This window comes from Artemia franciscana, chromosome 4 (genome assembly GCF_032884065.1).
Source record: "Artemia franciscana chromosome 4, ASM3288406v1, whole genome shotgun sequence".
Lineage (NCBI taxonomy): Eukaryota > Metazoa > Arthropoda > Branchiopoda > Anostraca > Artemiidae > Artemia > Artemia franciscana.
The window spans coordinates 62,904,074-62,926,697 of NC_088866.1; the positions used below are offsets into that span (position 1 = coordinate 62,904,074).

The 22,624-nt window shown below is 34.7% G+C and overlaps 1 protein-coding gene across 6 annotated transcripts in view; it reads right to left on the bottom strand.

Annotated features, from left to right (window-relative positions):
- Positions 1-22,624, bottom strand: part of LOC136026702 (brefeldin A-inhibited guanine nucleotide-exchange protein 3-like) — a 197,688-nt gene that overhangs the window by 152,516 nt on the left and 22,548 nt on the right. For all 6 annotated transcript variants that reach the window (XM_065703456.1, XM_065703458.1, XM_065703457.1 and 3 more), the window contains exons 5-7: positions 19,468-19,645; positions 11,838-11,979; positions 5,542-5,808 (exon numbers count right to left, since the gene is read on the bottom strand). The gene's annotated coding sequence lies outside the window, so the exon portion shown is untranslated. The remainder of the gene's footprint in view (positions 1-5,541; positions 5,809-11,837; positions 11,980-19,467; positions 19,646-22,624) is intronic.

Genomic DNA, 22,624 nt, shown 5'->3' on the forward strand with positions numbered 1-22,624 from the left:
AACAGAAAAAATCGAAGAATACCGCTTCTGCCAGGTAGATGGTGGTTCGTAATCACTGCAAGAATAACCATTTTCAAGCCTTTCAGAATTAATCACTTTACGCCATTTCCGTTTATTCACAGGGAAATCCATGCCATTGTACCTTACTGATCGAAGATACTTTTTGTAATCAGCTTTAGTTTTTTGTTTTAAATCCCCAACATACCCTGATCGTGGCGGCCACAATCATTCCCAGCTTGAAGCCAAAATTTAGCTTTGTTTTTCACAGTCTTTAAATTGGCATCTATTGACCAGATTGATTTTTGAGTACCAATACGGATACGCCGTAATGGAACAGCTCTACATTCAGCTTCTTTCAAACAATATACTATTTCTTTATAATACGAAATTAACTCAGAAACTCTGTCAGATCTAACATATTTAAGCTACAATAAATGATAAGGTACACATATAAGAGATAGAAGGGATATAAGCGTGGATATGTATAACGAGATATCTGCTTTTTTCCAATTATACTTTGAAGACCATTTGGATTTTTTTTTAATATCAAATCTGTTGGAGCATAGGGAGGCAAAAAAAAACCAGATAGTGGTAGGTGGTCAATATCATGATTATTATGATGGACTGTTACAATCGAAGAATAAATAGATGAAGAGCACACAACATGATTAATGTCAGTAGTACTTCCAGAGTGATGGATATAGGTGAAGGGTGGGAATTATATATTTAGGAACGATGCGGTATAGCGGGAGACAATGAAAAAGAAAATCCTTTCTAACACAGTCAGTATTGATATTTGTATTAAGATCACCGATCTTTATGTAATTTAGAGATCGAGACAATAAGTGTTTAATTATCTTCTCATAGAAGCACAATGCCTTCGAAAAATTGTGATTGAGCGATTAGATCTATTATCATGCGGAAAATACGAATTGATCAGAATAGTTGATCCGACAAGGACTGCTAAGAAGAATTTATCATGATGATAAAGGATAGGAGTGGGGAAATAGGCATTACGCTTAAAAATGTATGTCATTTTATTGGCCACCAATTACCCTGGCAGAGGTAAAAAATGTTATGTGGCTGGACTTTGACGCTGAGAGTTAAGGCTAGCTGAAGTCAAAAAATGCTCTTGCAAACAAACTAGATCATACTGGTTGCACAATCCATCAATGAAAAAGTCTTATCCTTAAATCCATTCATATTGTAGGATATCACAGAAAAATGAAAAGTCATTGATGTCTGTCCGTCATTGTTACATGACACAGAAGCACACGTTAGACTGAGACTGGTGTTCCTGATTATCAATCAATTTCATTTATAGCTTATCTACAATGTACTCCTTATAGTTCCCTCTCGAGATTGTTTAAACCTAGAGACTGAAAGAGAGCCATTAATGCTTTATAGGTGACGAATTTGTGAAGAAACCTTAGCTATATCCGTGTACAAAGGGTAGTAGCAAGTAAAGAGTAGCAAGCGTCATCTCAAGAGTTATTATAATGACATAGCTTTATGTATGAACGAGGCTGAAAAGATTCCTGCTACCGGGTATACATTCATTTTAAAACTAGAAAACCTATTTAGGCTGCCTATGGGGATGAAATAAGCTGTAAAAATGTGGCTCAATTTTGGCTTGAAACTGAGCTAATTGTGGGAGATTCGCCTCAAGCGGGTCACGGATGAAAACCAGAAAACAAAGAATGAATGCAAAAAGATTCGTAAATATATTCGTTTTAGAGTTTTGGAATTTCAAACACCAAATAGTACTGGTGTAAAGAATTCTGGGAAATCAGATAGTACTGATTTTGATAATGGTGATTATATTTCTAATTCAATATGGTAAAAATGTTATTTTTTTAAATACCTTCTATCTAAAGTTCTGTCACATCAAGGCTTCATCAAGGCTGCAATTCTCAAGTCTAGGTTCTAACCTTTGTATATGCAATCAAGCAACTTAAGTCAACCAACTGATAGTGATTGAATAGGCACTAACAACACAAGTCCAAAATGCGTTGTTTTCTTATTTTAATTACAGGTTTTGTTCCAAATATGTTTAACATCTTCTCTGGTTCCAAACATCTTTTTTGTGCGGAAATGTCAGTTTAACTTCAAAACGTGAAGGAGCATACAGCATGTAATATGAGTAAAACCCTTGCATATATTTTACTATCTCATTTAAATGGAGGTGTAAATTTTGAATAAAATAAATTTGGCTTTCAATCTGGTACTGGTTGTACCATTCACACCAAATTCTTTCTTCTTTCATAAACAAGAATAGTCTGACTGAGAAATCTCCATTTATTTATGTTCTTGGTACCTTCCTAGGCTTTTCAACAGTGTCCACAGTTAATTGTTTGCTTTTTTCTCCTTTTAACGACGGTGCAAATCCTTCTACCATTTTTTTTCTTCGTTTTTAGGTACGAGAAATATTTCCTCCGTATTGATAAATTTGTTTCTTCGTCCGTGCTTGTAGTGGGGTGAGGAGGTATTTCTGGTGCTTTAGATAAAACTAATTCAAATTATTTCACACGTACATCTCTCATTTGGTTTATGGAGATGACCTTCTACTACTAAGTAAGACTATGACATCCAGACTTTTTCTAACATTTCCCGTCTTTAATTTACTTTGATTTTGATAAAATTCAAGTTTCTAGCACTTCAGAGTCAAACTTATCTGATTATGATTGTACCCTGGAATTTTGCAACATTTCACACCCTATGTTCCTTCTTTAATGGCTAGATATTACTATTTTTAATTAAAATTAAAATCTACAACAGTTCTTCCTTGATGATGTTAGGGAGGGAGGGGCAGGGATGCAACTGAACTAAAAGCGAATATAATAATTGTGGTCTTGTCCCAAAAATTATCCTTCTAAACTGACTACAACAACAGAACTGCCTGTCTCCCCTTCTGTATTACAATGCCAAAGTGCTTACTGCATTACATTCAGAGAACTTCAAATTTGTTTGTTTTTTTCGATGCGCTTTCGGATTAACTATATCCTATCCTCCTTCCCTTTCTAGCACCATGATATATCCCTAGATTATATAAAAAAAGTTTGATTTTGTTGGATAATGTGAATTTTTTCTAATCAACAATTACTTCGTAATAGAAAGTAATGTTAATTAAAAAAAAAAGATCAGCAAACTATATGGAGGTACGGATAGGCAATTGAAGATTTACTTGAACTAGTCAATCCCCCGATTAAACATCATATTTTTAAGCAAATGAAATTCAGTTGTTGGTCACTGTAATTGTTTTATGCAGTTACACTTCGATTACGAAAATCCCTCAAATACAAAAATGTTCAATTATAAGTGGTAAAAAACGTATATTGGAGTGCATATGCCTTACTCAGTCTTTCTTTAGAAGAAATATACACTGAAAAATTCCTGAGGACCATTTCATAGGTTTGGAAATGAATTAATTTGAGCATGAAGAGGCGATGGCGATGGTTGGCAGCCCGTAACTCTTTAGTCTTTAGTGTAATTTCTGCTCCCTTATTTCCCTCTATAGATTCGTCTGAGAAGGCTTGGTTATCTATTATGTAATATTTCAAAAATACCAAAATTCTCTTATCTTTTGAAATATCTTGGTAAATTCGATGAGTCCCCACCATGGAAACGCATTCCTTGTGGAAAATAAATACAACTACCTGTCAAGTTACATAAATTTAATAGTAAATCAATAAACTGAAGACTGGAATAGACTAACCAATAGACTGACAGACTGGAAGAGGAAACACTAATCAAGCAGTTCGTGGTAACGAACTGTAAGGAAGGAGCGACTAGGAACAAATAGTTATCGAAGCTCTAGAAAGTTTTGATGACAACTGTATGCATCAAAAGAATTATTGGCTTTTTATGCTAATTCCAAATATAAAAACTCATTACTACCCATCAGCTACGAGCCAAGCTACGAGCCCGAGCTACCCAAGCTTGAAGCCTGCGAATTTTCGCCTGCTTTTTGAAAAAAGGGGAAAACACCCCCAAAAGTTAAGAAATTTTAATGAAAATTCAGCACATCAGAGAACACTAATGTAGAGGTTTCAAGCTTCCGTCCTCGAAAATGCGAATTTTTTTTTTTTGCCAGAAAAAAGTTTGTTTGTTGTTGTTTTTTCGTTACTTTTTCCCCATAAGTTTGACTTTATCAAGCCAATGGTTTTACAAGATCAGGAGATGGATCATACAAACGACTAGCCCCCTCCAATGCCTTTCTTTCCCCAAATAGATTCAATCTAAATTTTGAAAAACGGTCAGAAATTAAACAAAAAGGGTAGTTTTTTCAGCTGAAAGCCATGAGTAGCATTGAAACGTAAAATGAAACGAAAACGGGGCTAACCGTTCCTCAACCCTCACTCTTTAACTGAAGTTTGACTTTTTGTCACAAAGAAAGACTGTTCAGACACAAGGGCCACTGAGTTTGAATTGAAAGTGTTTCTAAAGAGTTTTAAGACTTTAGCGTAAAGAGCGAGAGCAGAGGAATGGGTAGCCTACTAATATACGAAATAGATCCTCTTCATTCTAAGTTGTAATGTTACTCCTTACTTTTGGTGGAAAAAACTCGTTTTTTTAATGCAGAATCGAGGATTTTTATTCTTCGATGTACAACAGGTCAACGCCACCAAATACCTGATTTTTATCTAAACTCATTTTACTGATCCAGACGGTCGATCAGCATTTACGTCCAAATAGTCTGAATTCTCTGGTACACCTGGTACAACTTTCAAATAATAGAATATGTACACACTTTTAATATTACTGAAGTTGCAGGGAAACCAGCTTCAAGGCGTGACCTTAGTCAGCAAGAGCTCCTTGAGGTTGTCTTCACCAGGTGTAATCAACAAATTAATTCAAAGATACAGACAATTAAAATTTTATTAAGATAATTTCTTTTTTGAGTAAGTCCGTAACAATTCGATAACAATTAATTGCAAAATTCACAATTACTTCGAATTGCAAAATTACTTGATTAATTGGCCATAATCCCTTAGGAGAGAATACTTTAGGGAGACAGAGTCTTGATTGAAAATAACCAATAGGCAAATTAGAAGAAAAATATGAGACATTATAGGATAAAAACCCAAAATTAAGAGAGTCCAATGTTTGGATCCAACAAAAACCTAATTCGGTTGGATTCGAATGTCACTCCTAGCTGAGATGCCTGGTCCAGAGAATCTCCGCATCAGTTGTTCAAATATTATGTTTAACATAAGTGTACTTTTTAGAGTAAAACTAAGCGTGCAATTTATTATTTTTTTTCGAATTAGGGTGGCAATTTCCATTATTAACTTGGGTGTAGTTTTCACTTACATTTTAATAACATATTGTACAAAAAAAGACACAAATTTGTCAAGTCCAAAAAAAAAAAAAACACTGCTATTAGGTCTCACCTTGGCCACACATGGGGCCCGATTCCTGTTATTGCCCCCCCCCCTTCGGGAGCCGTTTATAAATCTGTCTAACAAAATATCTGCCTGGTCAGTGACAACTCTAGCCCGCGGAATCCCCGAAGATACTGGGTCACAACTTTTTACTTACAGAAAAACAAGTTTCTTCTTCCTTACAGACTCTTTCCTGTCAAGCAAATGCAAAGCCAATTGAATGTTGGTCTCAAAAGATGGGTCAAATTGAGAGTCTGCTTGCAATGCACCAATTAAAGACGGCACAAGCTTTTGCCAAATTAGAGTTTGAAACCGACGGCTTTTGCACACATCTTGAGGTAAGTCGGAAAACAAGGAATTCAGGAGCTTCAAGATGAAAGAAAGGATGGAGTCAATATCAGCGTTATCAGTCTCCTCGACCATACTAGAAGAGAAAGGGTAATTTTGCAATCAGCAATATGCAAGAAAAATATTTTACGTAAAACGTATGATTAGTAGTCTTTATGCCAGTGTTTGATGCTTAAATTAAGGGTAGTTCAACTAATTTTCGACTACAAGCACAATCAATAAACATAAAATCGACAACCTATGACCATAAAATCAATTATTGTCAATCAAAACCTTTGAAACACGGAAATAGTAATTGAATTAATTCACAAAAGCTCTCAGATCTTGAAGAATTAGTCAGATTAATTTGTCGACATAAAATATTTTGAGCCTCCTAAGAGATTAGCTGACAAGGATAATATAATTATAATGAGGAGGTAAAACAGACTCTTTGAATACAAAATTTAGAAAGGAGGGCAATATACAAATAATGAATATGTTTGATTGGTTTAAGAATTTATCAGTCATTTTTTTAATCTCATTACTGTATTTTCATGTATGATTAGTAACCTTTATGCCTGTGTTTGATGCTTAAATTAAGGGTAGTTCAACTAATTTTCGACTACAAGCACAATCAATAAACATAAAATCGACAACCTATGACCATAAAATCAATGATTGTCAATCAAAACCTTTGAAACACGGAAATAGTAATTGAATTAATTCACAAAAGCTCTCAGATCTTGAAGAATTAGTCAGATTAACTTGTCGACATAGAACATTTTGAGCCTCCTGAAAGATTAGCCGACAAGGATAATCTAATTATAATGAAGAGGTAAAACAGACTCTTTGAATACAAAATTTAGAAAGGAGGGCCATATACAAATAATGAACATGTTTGATTGGTTTAAGAATTTATCAGTCATTTTTTTAATCTCATTACTGTATTTTCTTGTATTTTCAAGTATGATTTATGCCTGTGCTTGATGCTTAAATTAAGGGTAGTTCAACTAATTTTCGACTACAAGCATAATCAATAAGCATAAAATCGACAATCTATATCCATAAAATCAAATCAAGAGTTATCAATCAAAACCTTTGAAACACAAAAATCATGATCGAATTAATTCACAAAAGCTCTCAGATCTTGAAGAATTAGTCGGATTCACTTGTCGACATAGAATAATTTGAGCACCCTAAGAGATTAGCCGACAAGGATAATGTATTAAAACAAAGAAAGGAAATAATAAATGAAAAGAGAAAAATCAAATAGGTGAAAACGAAGATTTTATCAGCCAGTAGCAAAATATGAAAAACAAGCAAACATTTCGACAAGGACCTCCGCCAAGTCGTCCTCAGTGCTAAAAAAAAAGAAAGAGGAAAAAGAAAGAGGAAAATCTAACCTTTTTAAGTGAACTGTACGAGAGGAAAAAAGACACTGTATCAAACAACAAAAACCAACTTGAAATCAATGAAAGAGAAGTTACCATTAGATTGAATAAGTATCCTTTGCCTTGCAACAGATTTCGCCTGTCTACAATTTCGGTTTTCATTAGATATGCGGACAGGTTGTCTTAAATTAGACTGGGCGAAAATATTCATAGAGTCTTTTAATGTTAAATTATTATAAATTATAAATAAATTTATTATTATAAATAAATATTATATATTATATTATAAATAAAATTTACTATTATAAATTATAAATAAATTTATTATTATAAATAAATTATATATATAGAGTCTTTCAAAACTGAACAAAAAGTTGAACATTTTTTCAATTCGGGAAAAGATAAAACGGACCCTATTCTAGGCAGTGGTGTCTACAGAGTCCCGTGTTCATGTGGAAAATTTTACATTGGCAGGACCCATCAACAACTAGGGGAACGATTGCATGAACACAAAATTTCAATAGATAAGTCTCTGAGATTGGAAAATAAAAATGACAACTTTGATTCAGCTCTGGCCCAGCATATATGCGAAAATCCTGACCATTTAGTTCTTTTTGAAGAGGCAACTTTAATATCTACCGTAAATGGCATACCGCAATCTTTTAAAGAGGCAATTGAGATAAAAAAAAAACACATAAATAAAAATTTGGCTATAAATAGAGACACGGGAGATATAGTGAGGAGGTAAAACACTCTTTGAATACAAAATTTAGAAACGATTGGTTTAAGCATACATCATTCATTTTTCTGATCTCAGTAGCTAGATTTAAGTAAGAAATTCATTAATTATGTCATAAACCAGGGAAAATTTTCGGTAAAACGACTGAAGAGGCAAAAAGAGCAGAGAAAAAGGCTGAATTTCGGTTGTGCATATGGTACGCATGTAATCCCCCTTCTACGGGAATAGTGACTTGTTATAAGAAAAACGAAAAAGGATTTATATATAACTTACAAAATACCCATCTAACTGCCTGGGGTAGTTACCTAGTTACCTACACCAGGTGATAGCAAATCTTAGAAAAGAGATTGTTATTCCCACAATCATATAGGAGCCAGCCATTGAATCTGCTACCAATGTAGGTAATTTTGGGTACATCTAAACGGCTATTTTTTTCGGATTGCATTGAATATTCCTTGCACTGAGAATTCATAAAACTCGAAGTCTTGCTACCCTTTGTCCTATTTTTCATTTTCCGGCCCCTTCGTCTTGTTGCTATTTTGCTCAATACGATTTCTGTAATTATCTCATTATTTTTTTTTTGTCTTCGCAGCGTTTTTGGTGTTCATATTACAGAATTAAATGTTCGTAGTATGTTACTGTACGTCCTTCCAAGTTCATTTACTGTGGATAATATTTAATGTTCTTTATTATACTCTCCTGTTTTGTTCCTTTCTTTAGAAATGGGCGATAATTTATTTTATCTTTCTAAAGACCTTATCTGTCTGATGACAAAAAATACATTTTTTCTTCCAGAAGACAAACAAGGTCTAATAGGTGCCTTATTCAATAATTAAACCACAAACAATTCATAATAAAATAGTTGAGCACAATATGTTTAATAAAACGTAGAAGCTAATTATAATTTTTGGTATAAAAAGACTATAGTTTCCAAAAGTTTTTCAGAAAACTTTTATTTTCTACTCAGTATAAACCTAAATGAATTTTTAAAACGAATACTTATTTTAATCTCAGTCCAAATTTTTAAACGTAGATAGAGAACCGCTGTGAAGCACAATAAACAACAAAGAGAGATAAAACTCCACAAAAAAAAATCTCAAACAAGACTGCGGCCAGTTGAGAGGAAAGACTAAAATAATGCGGATATTTCGCCTGTATCCAAACTAGGCGTCCTTAGCACAAGATAAAAAGAAAAAACACTAAACTGAAACGAATAAAACCACCACCAATAATAATAAATACAATTGTCGCTATTGATCCACGTAGGGAAAAGAAGCTATTAGAGTTACTTCAATGAGAACATCAAAGCAACTGAGGAAAAATTATGAAAATTGAAACTTAATTAACTATTCCGTTGCAAAATAATCCTCTTGTCCCATGGTGATTGTGTAAAATTTTAATTCCCTTATTGACTATTGGTTCATTTTTCAAAAGACAATCATAAATTGGGTCAATATTTAAATTCCCCGTGTCTCTATTTATTGAAAGATTAGCAAATATGTGTTTTTTAATTTCTATAGCCTCCCTCGCCCACTGAGAAAAACCTTTATCATTAGAAATAGCTGTAGCCTCATCAAATTGTATAAAATGTTCTGGATGAAAGAATGTATGTTCAGCCAGAGCCGAAGCAAAAGTTTCAGGAGGCTTTCTTAATTGTAGGGTTTTTTTTTCTATTGAGTTGCAATGCTCAATAAATCTTTCAGTAAATTGTTGGTGAGTTCTACCAATATACAACTTTCCACAAGAACAAGGAATTTTATACACCCCACTAACTAAATCTCCCCGGGTTAAATTCTTCCCAGAATTAAGAAAACTACCTAATGGTCTCACTGATTGGAAAGAAGTATCAATGTTATGTTTACCTAAAATTCGTTTAAGCATCTCCCCCAAAGTAGGTAAAAATAATGAATAAGTGGGAAATAATCCCACCATAAGGCAAAGAAATAAACCTTTTCGGCATGTTTAATTCTGTACACTGTGAAACCCCAATAACCCTATTGTTGTGTTTAATGCGTCTATTTTTTATTATTTTATCAATGAATTTAATCGGGTAACTATTATAAAATAAAATATCCCTCAAATACAACAATTCAGAATCTAAAAACTCCTGAGAACAAATTCTGAAAGCTCTATCCATCAGTGCAATCACAACCCCTCGTTTCACTGAAATAGGGTGGCACGAGCAAAAGTTCAAATACCTATCACTGTGTGTAGGCTTTCCATATACTGAAAACAGTAAATGGAAGTCACTTTTAATCAATAGGATATCAAGAAAAGGTAGTTTGTCATTTTCTTCAAACTCCATTGTAAGTTTTATATTTTTGTCAAAACTATTTAGATGTTTATGGAAAAGGTCTAAGGACTCTAAGCCGTGTTTCCAAATGCAAACCACATCATCCATGAATCTGCCCCAGAAACAAGGGGAGAGCCTAAAACTGTGTATAGCGGAGGTTTCAATAGATTCGATGAAGAGATTTGCCAACAAAGGGGAGAGAGATGCCCCCGTAGCCAAACCAAACACCTATTAGTAAAATTCACCTCTAAAACCAAAATAAAGAGAATATTCATTTGCAAGGATAACCAACTTCATAATGAATTCAATCTCCAAACTAGCCATGGTCACATTGACAAATTTTGTAATTTAATTCTTAATATATCTTCGCACTTTTTCACGTTACAATTTGAATACATGGACACCATATCAAAACTACAGAGAATTGAATTCTCCTGCAATGTGAAATTTTTTAGCTTATTAGTAAGATCAGTGGAATTTTTCATATATGATTTTTATGTTCCTATGAGTGGACTCAATGCCACCGACAACCACATCCCTAATTTTGCCACTGGTGATGAGAAAGTTGATACAATGGGACGGAGGGGGACTCCCGTCTTATGAATTTTGGGTAGACCATAGATCTTGGGTGCGGAACAACCTCTTGGATAAAATTTATTATAAAATTGTGGGGTAATGTGTAAATTATTTTTCAGTGACTCCAATTCCTTTCTTATCGACTTTACAGATTTATCCGTAGGATCGAAATCCAGTTTTTTGTAAATAGTGGTATCCGAAATGATAGTATTCATTTTACGATCATAATCATCAGTGTCCACAATTACAATAGAATTGCCTTTGTCTGCCCTAGTGATAGTAGGGACCTTATCCTTTTTCAAATCAGAAAGTATTTTAAGGTCACTTTTTGTTATATCATTTACAATTTTTCACATGTTAAAAGTCTTAAGTTTCCTTACGATTAAAGCTACAAGCTCTTGAGGAGCCTCGACTTTATCAATAGAAGCCATAATTCCAGACTCTACCTTAGAAATTATTTTTGAAAAAGAAATCGGTGTTGGAAAACAGAATCTAAAACCCTTTGACAAAATTGCCTCTTGTTGACTACTAAGAGGTTTAGATGACAAATTCTTAGTGGCAGGACCCAGACAAAAACGAGGATAAGAGGTATCCGAATCCTGGAACTTTTCAAACAAAAGCCTTTTGAACTTGTCGACCAAACGAACCTTTGACAAATGGAAATCATGATGAAAAGATCTAACGGCCATTTCCTTAATTCTCAGAAAAATGTCAGATGGAAGGTTATTCCTCAAAAAATTTTCGACAAAATTTCAGTCTTTGGACAACTTAGTCCGAGGTTGAGGACATCCTCAAACCCCGTTTGAGGTTTTTTTGTGGAGTTTTATCTCTCTTTGTTGTTTATTGTCATGTCTGGCCAGTACGGCTTAAGAGCTTTCATTTGTGAAGCACAAAGTACACAAACGAGAATGACACACAAGAAAAGAATACAAATTGACACAAAACAAAAATGTCATGCGCAACAACACAATTGTGTCAGCCAAGGATAAGTTATCTAGCGGTTCCTGGATTCCGCTTAATTAATTTCTTTTTGGGAACAAGAAGCAAGGATTTATACATTTAAATCAAATAATAAATATTCCTCTTAATATATAAGTTTAACCTAAAAGAAAAGAATACCGACTTACCTCTCTTCAATGTCATTTATCTTGAAACAAAGAAATTGTACAATAGGGATTACTTCGTTAAAAGAGTTAGCAGGAAAAGTATTCACTGATTCTGTCCAAGAACTTCTATTATCTTCCTTTATCTTCGAGTCTGACTTAAACTCTATAAGAATTTTTTTCTTACAAGGATACCAATTACATAAAACAATTTTTCACAACAAAATAAGCCAAATACCTTTCTGTGTTTGTATGATTATAGAAAATTAGCGCTTTACTGGAAAGACACAACAATAGAGGAGTTTTGGTACAATAAAATCAAACCAATTACAGACACTTTTTGAAAAAAGAGATCAAGCATTTTAGGATTGTTACTTAATTATTTTTTTTCGTGTACTAGGTATCACTTCTGCACAATGAGTTCATTAGATCTCGTTTTGGTTATGAAAAGGACATTTCATGATTAGTTTGTAGACAATTCCAAGGTGAAGCCATCTTGATAGTATTATGACTGGAGATTAGCTTTAGAATTTGTATCATAACTTGAAATTTTCCATTGTACAGAGATATAACTGGGTTTCCGGATTGATATTATGGTTTATTTGTTCTTCAATTTGAGCAATACTAAAGCGTGCTTTTTAAAATTTTAAATTAAATATTACTCACTATGGGAGCAATAGCTGATAAGACCAAAATTTTACCTGATAAATCAATCCATTATATGTGCGTGCTGTTCAATGACATTGCGGCTGTTAAAATAATATTTATTTTTATGCTCAAGTTTTAAGATAATTTTAGTTGTATACTGAAAGTTACTGATATCACAGCTGGTGTAAGAATGAAAATCTTTATAGAAAAAGTACTATAGAGAAGTTTGTTGTTGTCAGACTAGGTACTCACTTTTGACTCATAAATTAACATTCTTGTTTTTTATGCTAGGCTTTGGATGTTTTCAGTATTGCGCTAATTTTCTATAATCATACAAACAAATAGAAAAATTATCAGTTGGCTTAATATTACTAGTTTTATCGTATGTTAGATAGACTGTGAAGCAATAACTTTTTCCATTTTAGGTTTTAACTTCGCTCTTTACTTTTCTAGGAAAAAGTTTGTTTTTGAAATTAACCTTTGCTCGTTTTAAATTTAATTTTAATGTAGAAGCAACACTTCCATAATCTATTTCATTTTTTATATAGGGGACAGCCCTTCCCTCCTCTTATAAAGAATAACAGCAGTTCGTTCTAAGTTTTAATGTTACTCCTTACTAACAGTTGAATTTTTTATTTAATTTGTGACGGATCTCCACGAAAGTTCCCCCACAAGGTTCCATTGCATCTGAACCACCGTGTAACTGAACCCGAAGCAACTGAACCACAGTGCAACTAAACCCCATGTAACTGAACCCTCGTGCAACTGAACCCCATTTCACTGAGTCCACCTCCAACTCAACCCCATTCAACTAAACACCCTGAATACAGTGCACCCGTGCAACTGAACCACAGTGCAACTAAACCCCATGTAACTGAACCCTCGTGCAACTGAACCCCATTTCACTGAGCCCACCTCCAACTCAACCCCATTCAACTAAACACCCTGAATACAGTGCACCCGTGCAGCTGAACCACCGTGCAACTGGACCACCGTGTAACTGAGCCACCATGCCACTGAACCACCGTGCAACTGAACTCTCATGCAACTCAACCACTGTACTTGCATTTAGTAAAATACAAATTAGAATCTTTACATATTCAACCTTGTTGGAATTGTTTGATTTTTAAAGTCATAATATAAAAGACTGTCAAGATGATTAATAAAAAAAAAGCTCTGTTTTGTTTTCAAAAAAACAAAGAAAATCGGACGTCACAAACTCTTAAAGCCAGATTTGTTTCCCCTTTTTATGTCTGTGAATAGAGGTTCCCTTCGCCCTGTCACTTTCGACGGGTCTAGGCGTTTACCCCGCCCCGTCTCATGGAAAAACCCTCCCCTGGAAAATAGTTTTCCAAATTAGTTTATTTTATTTGGGTGACGTAATATTTTTGTTTAGCTGAGAAGTGCTAAGGAAAGTGAAAAAGAGGAATTTATGTGCTTGCCCCCCCCCCCTTCGTCCGTGCAAAAATGTTTTTCCAATGGAAAATCATCCAGAAAATATCCCCCCCCCTTCAGAAGACTACCACGCGAAAAATATCGATATATTTCCCAATAAAAAACATTATCTGTAAGCAATGAACAAATTACAAATCTTAAAAAGGTACTTAAACTTCTGCAATGGGGTTCTCTGACTTTTTTTTTGCTGCAAGGGAGAGAGGGAGATACCTCAAAGGGTTCATTTTGCTGCCAAAGCATCTTAGCTCTCATTGAGCTTTCGGATAAAACAGAATTAGCTTTAGGGAGGAGACGAGAGGAGGTAGAATTATGTATAATCCCCATGCAGTTCTAGTCTTATTTATAAGTCGAAAGTGATTGGATACCAACCAACCGCAAGGAGTATTTTTCGGAGGGAGATTTTTCAAGGAGATGTATTTTCCAGGGGGGAGGGTATTTTCCACGATGTGGTATTTCCGGAGGTATTTTCCACAGGAGATGTTTTTCTCAGAGGAGGGGGCTGGTTACCCTCCAATCACTTTTGATTTTCAAAAAAGGCACTAAAACTTTCAATTTCCAATAAGAAAATTAAACATGATTAATAAAAAAAACCAAAGCCCTTGGGGCAAGGGCTGTAGGGTAATGCAAACTACCGATTGCTAAAATTTAAAAATTTTATAGAGGGATGGGCGAAAAAAAAAACTTTGGAGAAGGCTCATTCAACTGGAAATTCATATTTTAAGTTCAATTTTGAAGAATCAAAGGTAGTCAGAGGACAATCCGCCTCTCCCTCTTAACCGCCAATTTTCTCTAAAATGCATCTGATCAAAATTTAGCAAAAAATTTTTTTCAAAATATTCTAAAGGTCAAATAACCATGCTTCTGGGGTTAAAAACCCCACCGGCGGCTCTCGGAACAAGGGCTGAAAGTTAAGCTAGTTTTTCAATGTTAACGCATAAGGTTTTTATGGAAAATATTTTTGTATGAGCTTGGGAGGGGAGGTGCTCATTCGATTAGAAATCAAAAGTTCCAGTACACTTTTTAAGAGTTAAAAGTGACCGAAGGGCTTCCACCCACCCCCTCATTTTCCCCCAAATATATCCAATTAAAGATTTTAACATGACCATTTCATTTAAAACAGATCAAAGGTTAAAGACCTATGCCTCCTGGGCTCACCATCCCTAGCCCCTGGTGCAAGGGCTGTAATTTATGCAAATTGCATACTGTTAACATACAAGGAGTTTTCTTTATCAAGAAAAGAGGACATGTTTGATCATATAAATAAAAAAAAAACATAGAGCACTAAGGTCAAAGGTCTCTTAGGGAAATGTCATGAAGAATGCCAAACACAATCAAAAGACATTTTTTCCTTTGTTGGTTGTGAAAAGGAAATACCAGCCAACATCTACAATGGTTGATGGTATGAGCCGTCACACCGTTCGAAAAATGTTTAGGAGTATCTTCAACTAAATCAACAGTTGCTTTGTGCATACAGTTTTACAAGACGACGTATCTGCAGTGTGTCGAGAACAGCTGAAGGTATAAACCTGAGGGTATGAAGTCAAAAATTTCTGGGCTTGTTGAAGGAATGTTGAAAAAAAGGCTGGAGTGCAACCAGTCCCCCCCCCCCTAATATCCTTTTTAGCTGCAATCTCTTCAAAACCATCTGATCAAAATGCGCTATCTAGATTCACATAGGTCAAATATTTTAAACACATATGTTTATTACTTAATGTCCAGAAAGATCTGATTCATCAAATAAAAAGAGAAATAAACCAGCTTTAATGGTTTGTGACGTCGGATCTCCTTAAAAAAAAAAAAAAAAAAAGCTTTTTTTATGAATGATCTAAAAATTCTAACTTGTGTTTTACCCAATGATATTGCCTTTATATTTTTAGAATACTGAAAAACTGAGTTCGGTAGTTCAGTTGCTCGATGATTCTGTAACATGAGGGTTCAGTTGCAAGGTGGTTCAGCTGCACTGGGGTTCATTTGTACGGTGGTTTAGCTGCACGGTGGTTCAGTTAAATGGGATTCAGTTGCGCAGAAGTTTAGTTGCATGAGGGTTCAATTAAATGTAACCTGCAAGCCCCGGTAAAAAATTATAAGAGAAAAAAGAAACATCAGTGCTAACCATACAAAAAGTGATTTCCCTTGTTGTTCAAGGTGGAGGACTCTAATTATCCTACACAAGGTTTTTCACCATAAAGATTCAAATCATGCAATTTTAATTTGACATCATTTTGAGGAATTTCAGGCTCTTTTTCAAAATCAGCATAAATTTGTTTTCGCAACAAACTTCTACTTTTAAGATTAACGGAAATAATACTTACCATTCCTGAATTACTGTCAGATGGCAATTTTTTCTCGTTTGGCAGTTTTTCAAAATACATTTTTCCGCTCTTAATTACTATGGGCTGCGGTTTACCCTTTATTAGGTTACAGCTACTGCTGCAACCATGATATAAGGCATAAAACCATGTTTGAAAATAACACCCAAGCCCGATACCGATGCGCCCGATACCAATACGCCCGATACCACGTACAGCCCTTTTCCGAGGGACCATGAAGGAGCATATCACCGCCAAAACTATAGTTATTAGACCTTTAAACTATGCTCAACAAAATGACAATTTCAGAATTTTGATCGGACGACCTTGGGAGGAGGGAGGCTAGCTGCCCTCCAATCTTTTTGATCACTTAAAAAGGGCACTAGCAAATTTAACTTCCGTTCGAATGAGCCAATAAACATTTCTTTATGATGTTCAGGTCAGCCGCTAGCCCTGGTAAAAAAAAAAAAAAAAAAAAAAAAAAAAAAAAAAAAAAAAAAAAAAAAAAAAAAAAAAAAAGGAGACACATCAGTGCTACCTATGAAAAAAAGTGATTTTCCTAGTTTTTCAAGGTAGAGGATTGTAAATATCCTATATTAAGTTTTCAGCCATACTGATTGCAATGGTACATTTTTAATTCCTATCTGAACACCATTTTTGAGGGATTTCAGGACCTTTTTCGAAATCACCATATTCTTTTTTCTTAATGAACTTTATTTTCAAGATTAACCGAAACAATAGTTACCATTTCTGAATCAGTGTTAGATGGCAATTTTTTCGCACTAGGTAGTTTTTTTCAAAACACGTTTTCCAAATGTTGGTTACTATGCGATGTGTTACACTGTTTACTAGGGTGCAGCTACTGCCACAACCATGACTGTGAAAATATTATTTGTCGTTACACTCCAACAGTTTTGTTTTTCGTTACACTCCAAGCATCGTATTATCTGTTATAACCGTCGTCTAATTATAGGAAAAAGTTCCACAGGACCATAACGCAAGTAGAGGTACGAAAGGAATTCTCTCAAATCAATCCAAAAGGGACCCTCTGTCTATCTGTTTCCATGTCTATTTTTCTCCTCCCCTCTCTGAATCTCAACACGATTAAAAAAAAAAAAAAAATAATAATACTTGTTCATACTACTGATTCTGCAAGCTTATATAATTCTGCTTTTTAAGAAGTTTGGTTGATTGATCATACCTTTTGAGGGTTTTAAACTGCCTCAATTCTCTTTCTTACTCCTAATTCTAGTAGTAACATTTGATATATGTGTTAGAGAAAATTAAAGCTTTCGGCTCTTTTCCTGAAAAAAAGCCTTGGCTCTTCGAGTATTTTCAACTGTGGAAATTTTTTATGAAAAAAAACGACATAAAAACAGGGCTTTTCAGAAGCACTTTGTGGATTCCAACTGACAGATTGACAGATAGAATCTTATTATTATGTTCATTCCGAATATATAGTTATTAATTCATAATTCATTATGTTTTAAGCTACTAACCAAAAGTACTAATATCAAAAAATTAGCCTTGTTTTAGAAAATTTGAAAAACATCTCCAAAAACTATTGAAAAATTCCACCATGAAATTCTATGCATGTCAAAACCTATCTAGAATCCATCTAGAAAAATTTTGTTGGGAAGGACGGTCAGGGATGCCTGTTGTTTTTTGTTTATTTTTTCAGTTTTTTTTTTTTTTTTTCAGGGTTGATTGTATCGACTAGGGGTTGTAGATTGTAAGGAGATGGCTCATTCAAACAAAAATTTGAATTTAGCGGCAAATGGGATGGTGGCATAGTAAAGTGATGGTTTTGCTCTTCTTAAGTAGCAAATGGGATGGTAGCGCAGCGAAGTAATGACTTCTGACATTTTTCCCGTAAATTAACAATTTTGGCCGTTAAATTAAAAATAGACCAAAAATATTATTGATGAAAAACCCGCAGATAGCCAGATTGGTTATTGACTGACAGATTGGCATTGACTGACTCAGGACCTATAGAAACCCAATGGGCAATGTATATTTTTAAGAAACAGATAGCTTTATGGGGTTCAATTAATTTTACGGCTAAGCTAATGAACTTTTTAAAGTTAAAAGATTGTATATACATTTTAGAAGAAGGTAAATTAAAGCTTGCCGTTTTTCTGAGGAGTAGATTTAATAAAGTTGATGAAAGGAAGTGAGAAATTCTGAAATTCTAGTTTTTCAAATGTATACGCAGAATGCACAGTCACTGGACGACCAAAAAATATACCGACTATCAAAGCTGCAGTTATTTTCAAACAAACGTTACTGCTAGTCCTCTTTTTGCTCCTTTTTTTCATTCACTCTTAATTCAGCTGCATGAATTAATTAACTGCTCAGTTCACGAGAAAACCATTTTAGACTGTTCCAAATCTGAAAATTTAACCTGACGTATTTCAGAAAGTAAGGAAATATGGTTGTTTGAAATTCCAAAGATTTGGAACTTATATCTTGATAACTCTACTATCCTTCTATGAACATTTGATTGAGATTCCAGGCCCATTCAGATATTCGAAAGTTCTTTCCAGACAAATATGCAAACGTGGGAATTATATGAAAGTGGGAGGGGGTCTACCGCAGACAGAATACATCCTCTGTAACATAAATAATTTCTTAGATAACATTTCTTTTTCATTTACATCCTCTGTAAAACTGGGAACCATAACTATTGTGTCTAAAAAGAAGTTATTTCCATTACCGTATGTTAATTTTTTCATTTGCTTTACCTTTTTTGAAATCGCTTTTTACCAAGCCAACGTAATCATGCATAATATAGTATAATACAGGCACTCATAGTAACACTGATTATTGTTGTGACCTTTTCACGAGTCAGACAAAAATTTCGGGGGGGAGGAGGGGTCACACCAGATACCCTTCTCCTGAATGCGGCCTTGCTTAGTGTCGTGGAGAAGTTCAGTATAAAAAAGGGAATAAAACACTAATAAACCCAAATGCTTTTTATATTATTATTAAAAAATTAATTCTTTGTTTTATCAACCTTACCCATACGTGTATATACTTCAGATAATGAAGGGGTTACCCCTGTGAACTCTTTCTGAGAAGTTTCTCTTTCCTTCTCTTGCAAAATAATACAAAACTTCGAGCTTTAGATTTTTGATTTCAATGGACCATTTAGTGGAATTAAATGGCAAAAATTCATTCTTGTTCGATGGAACTAAAAGTTTTATATGGAAGTTGCAAAAATTGTATCTTCAAACACTCACTTAGGTATCGGACAAAGGATTTGAGGGATTGACAAAGGACAGCTTCAGTCTTCTGTGTTAATTCTGGACTTCTTCTCTTCGCTTCTACTAGGTCAATCATGATAGTGCAGAGCTCCGTAATTCCTTTGGCAGTCCATTTACAATGACAAGGCTCAATGCAGTTTAAAGCAGTGAGTATCTACAAAATTAAATTAAGTTTACGAAAAAGAAACAACTCATTTTAGCTAGCACCAACACCTTGACATAGAAACAAAAATATTTTAGATTGTTGACAGGTTTAAAATGAATTTTCTACACAACAGTCCGAATTCCTCTTACTTTAAGAATATAGTCATATTGAATTTGAAATCAAATCAGCAAATTGAAAAATTTCAACTTTCAAAGTTGATAAAGTAGTGAAAACTAGATCTACGTTGCATGGGCAACGTGAGGTGTTGCGGCAGCCTTTGTTCGGCTTCACCGAGTAAAGTGTTGCGAGAGCAATACTTGGTTTTGTTTCCACACTTCGATTAAACGCTGAAGTTGTTAATCTGTAAGGATCTTAAAATGAATACTAGGTATACCCACTCGAAAAAGTTGCAAACCCCTCATTGCTGAAGATGATTGTCGCCTAACAGCCAATTATTACTTACAAGTCCCCTACATATCTTACCAAAGGAACCAAATTGGTCTTACCATCAAATACACCGGAAAAAATAATAGGTACACCAACTAGCAAAAGTTACGAGCCCCTCATTGTCGAAGACGATTATGAGCTAACAGCCGACTGTTGCTTAAAATTCCCCTATATGTCTCACAATTGGTATCGGCCTCTTTTTGGTTTCAGTGTGTACCTTACTATTGAAGTTGTCAACCCCTTTAAACTTTCAAACTGGTATATCTCATGAAGGAATTTTTCTACCAAAAAATGGATGGCATATACTTTGATCAGCTCATCAAGAGCTATCGACTGTCGAAAAAAAAAAAATCTGTCTTAGTTCAAAAGTTGACTTTTTTGCCGTAGGCCAGGTTTCTAGAAAGGAGCAAATGATAAACTCTCATTTCTCTGGCAATGAAAGAACTTTTAAAGTTTAAGAAGCACATCTGATACTATTCCTCTACCGCAATCCCAAGTGCAAAAAATCGAATGATAAACTCAGTTGAAATCACGAACAGAAATGGATTGAAACAATAGGCCCAGGCAAGAGTTCTACGAAGCTTTCCAAAATACAAAGTCATATTCATCAATCCGGCCTAAGGTCCACACTTTCCGTAAAAACCGCAGAGGTTAGACCCTTACCACTTTCTAGGAATAAGCTGAAATCCAGGTCCTAGAAAAAAAAAAAACACGACAAAACCAAAGTGTTGCTTTCACAACACAACTATTTCTAAATAGGTAAATACTGAGCCCCCGATTATTTTTTTTTTTTTTTAACTGAAGTAAAGAACAACGTTGAAACTAAAATCAGCATATTTTCTCTAGAAATATACCTCCTTTTTTACAATAATGTTTGACCATTACTTTGCTGAAACTTTAAAATAGTAAAAATGTAACCAATTGGTGATTGCAAGTATTTTATCCACTAATCACCTTTACAAACTAAGAATTTCATTGTTTAACGAAACACAAATAAATAAGCTCTCTCTTCCATTTTTGAAGCATTATGATAAAAAAAAAATTACAATTTTTATCAGACTGATATTGAACTAGGGTGCTTAAATTTTTATCACAACACTTCAATATTTGAAAACTAAAGCTTCTGCTACAGGAGGGAATCTCTCATCTCCACAGCATCCAAAGTTTTCCCTTAGTCCAAATAAATTTCTCTATAGGAAAGAAAATCCAGGATTGTATAGCCTCTCCATACTTATTTGAATCACCTATCATTGAAAATTTAGAAGTGTGGACCAAATATATACTTTTGAGAGTTCAAATACCCTTCGCTCCCTGAAAAAACTCAGTTACCTCCACCCTAACAACTAGTGCGGATCGCTTCAAACCTCTATAGCCTTTAGTTCTACTAGATAAACGATCTACGATAAAAATTCACTTTCATCAACTGCCAAATTTTTAGAGGCGACGGCACCACCTTGACCCATTATGGCCATGAAATTGGAAAGCTACTTGCGCTTTTCACTAATTCGAAGACATCTGGCAATCTACAAATTTTCCATCAATAACATTTTCGGTCTATTCTGGCCAAAATTGTTAATTTACGGGAAAAGTGTCAGAAATCATCACTTTGCTGTGCCACCATCCCTACTGCTATTTGGTATTTAATCCCATTTGCTATTTAAGAAGAGCAAAATACAAATTTCGTTTGAATGAGCTATCTCCTTATAATCTATAACCCCTAGTCGATAAAATCAACCCTGGGAGAAAAAACTGAAAAAAAACAGGCGTCCCTGTCGGGGCTCCTTCCCTGTTTCTTTTCATTTTCAGATAAATTACTTATTTTCTTTTCCGTAATTACATTTGGTCAGATTTACCTATCCTGATAAGCCCTCTGATAAGCTAGTAGGTTTGCAACAAGTAAAAGCTTCGGTTAACAAGAGCTAAGAGCTCATATGGCACTTGTGACGAGGCATGAATAGCTAAGAGCCAAGACATCATATGGTATGAGCTATAACAAAATTCTATGAATCAATAGATTGATTTAAAAGGAAAATAAGAGGCTTAATGCCGGTGAGGATTCAAAATAAGAGCTCTGAGTCACGATGTCCTCCTAAATATCAAAATTCATTAAGATCCGATCACCCACTCGTATGGTATAAATACCTAATTTTTTCTAATTTTTCCTCTCCCTTTAGCCCCCCAGATGGTCGAATCTGGGAAAACGACTTTATCAAGTCAATCTGTGCAGCTCCCTGACACACCTACCAATTTTCATCGTCCTAGCACGTCCAAAAGCACTAAACTCGCCAAATCCTTGAACCCCTCCACCCAAGTCCCCCAAAGAGAGCGAAACCAGTACGGTTCCGTCAATCACGTATCAAGGACATTTGCACATTCTATCCACCAAGCTTCATCCCGATCCCTCCACTTAAAGTGTTTTCCAAGATTTCCCCCTCCAACTCCCCCCAATGTCAAAAGATCTGGTCAGAATTTGAAGTAAGAGCTCTGAGACATGAATTCCTTCTAATTATCAAATTTCATTAAGATCCGATCACCTATTCG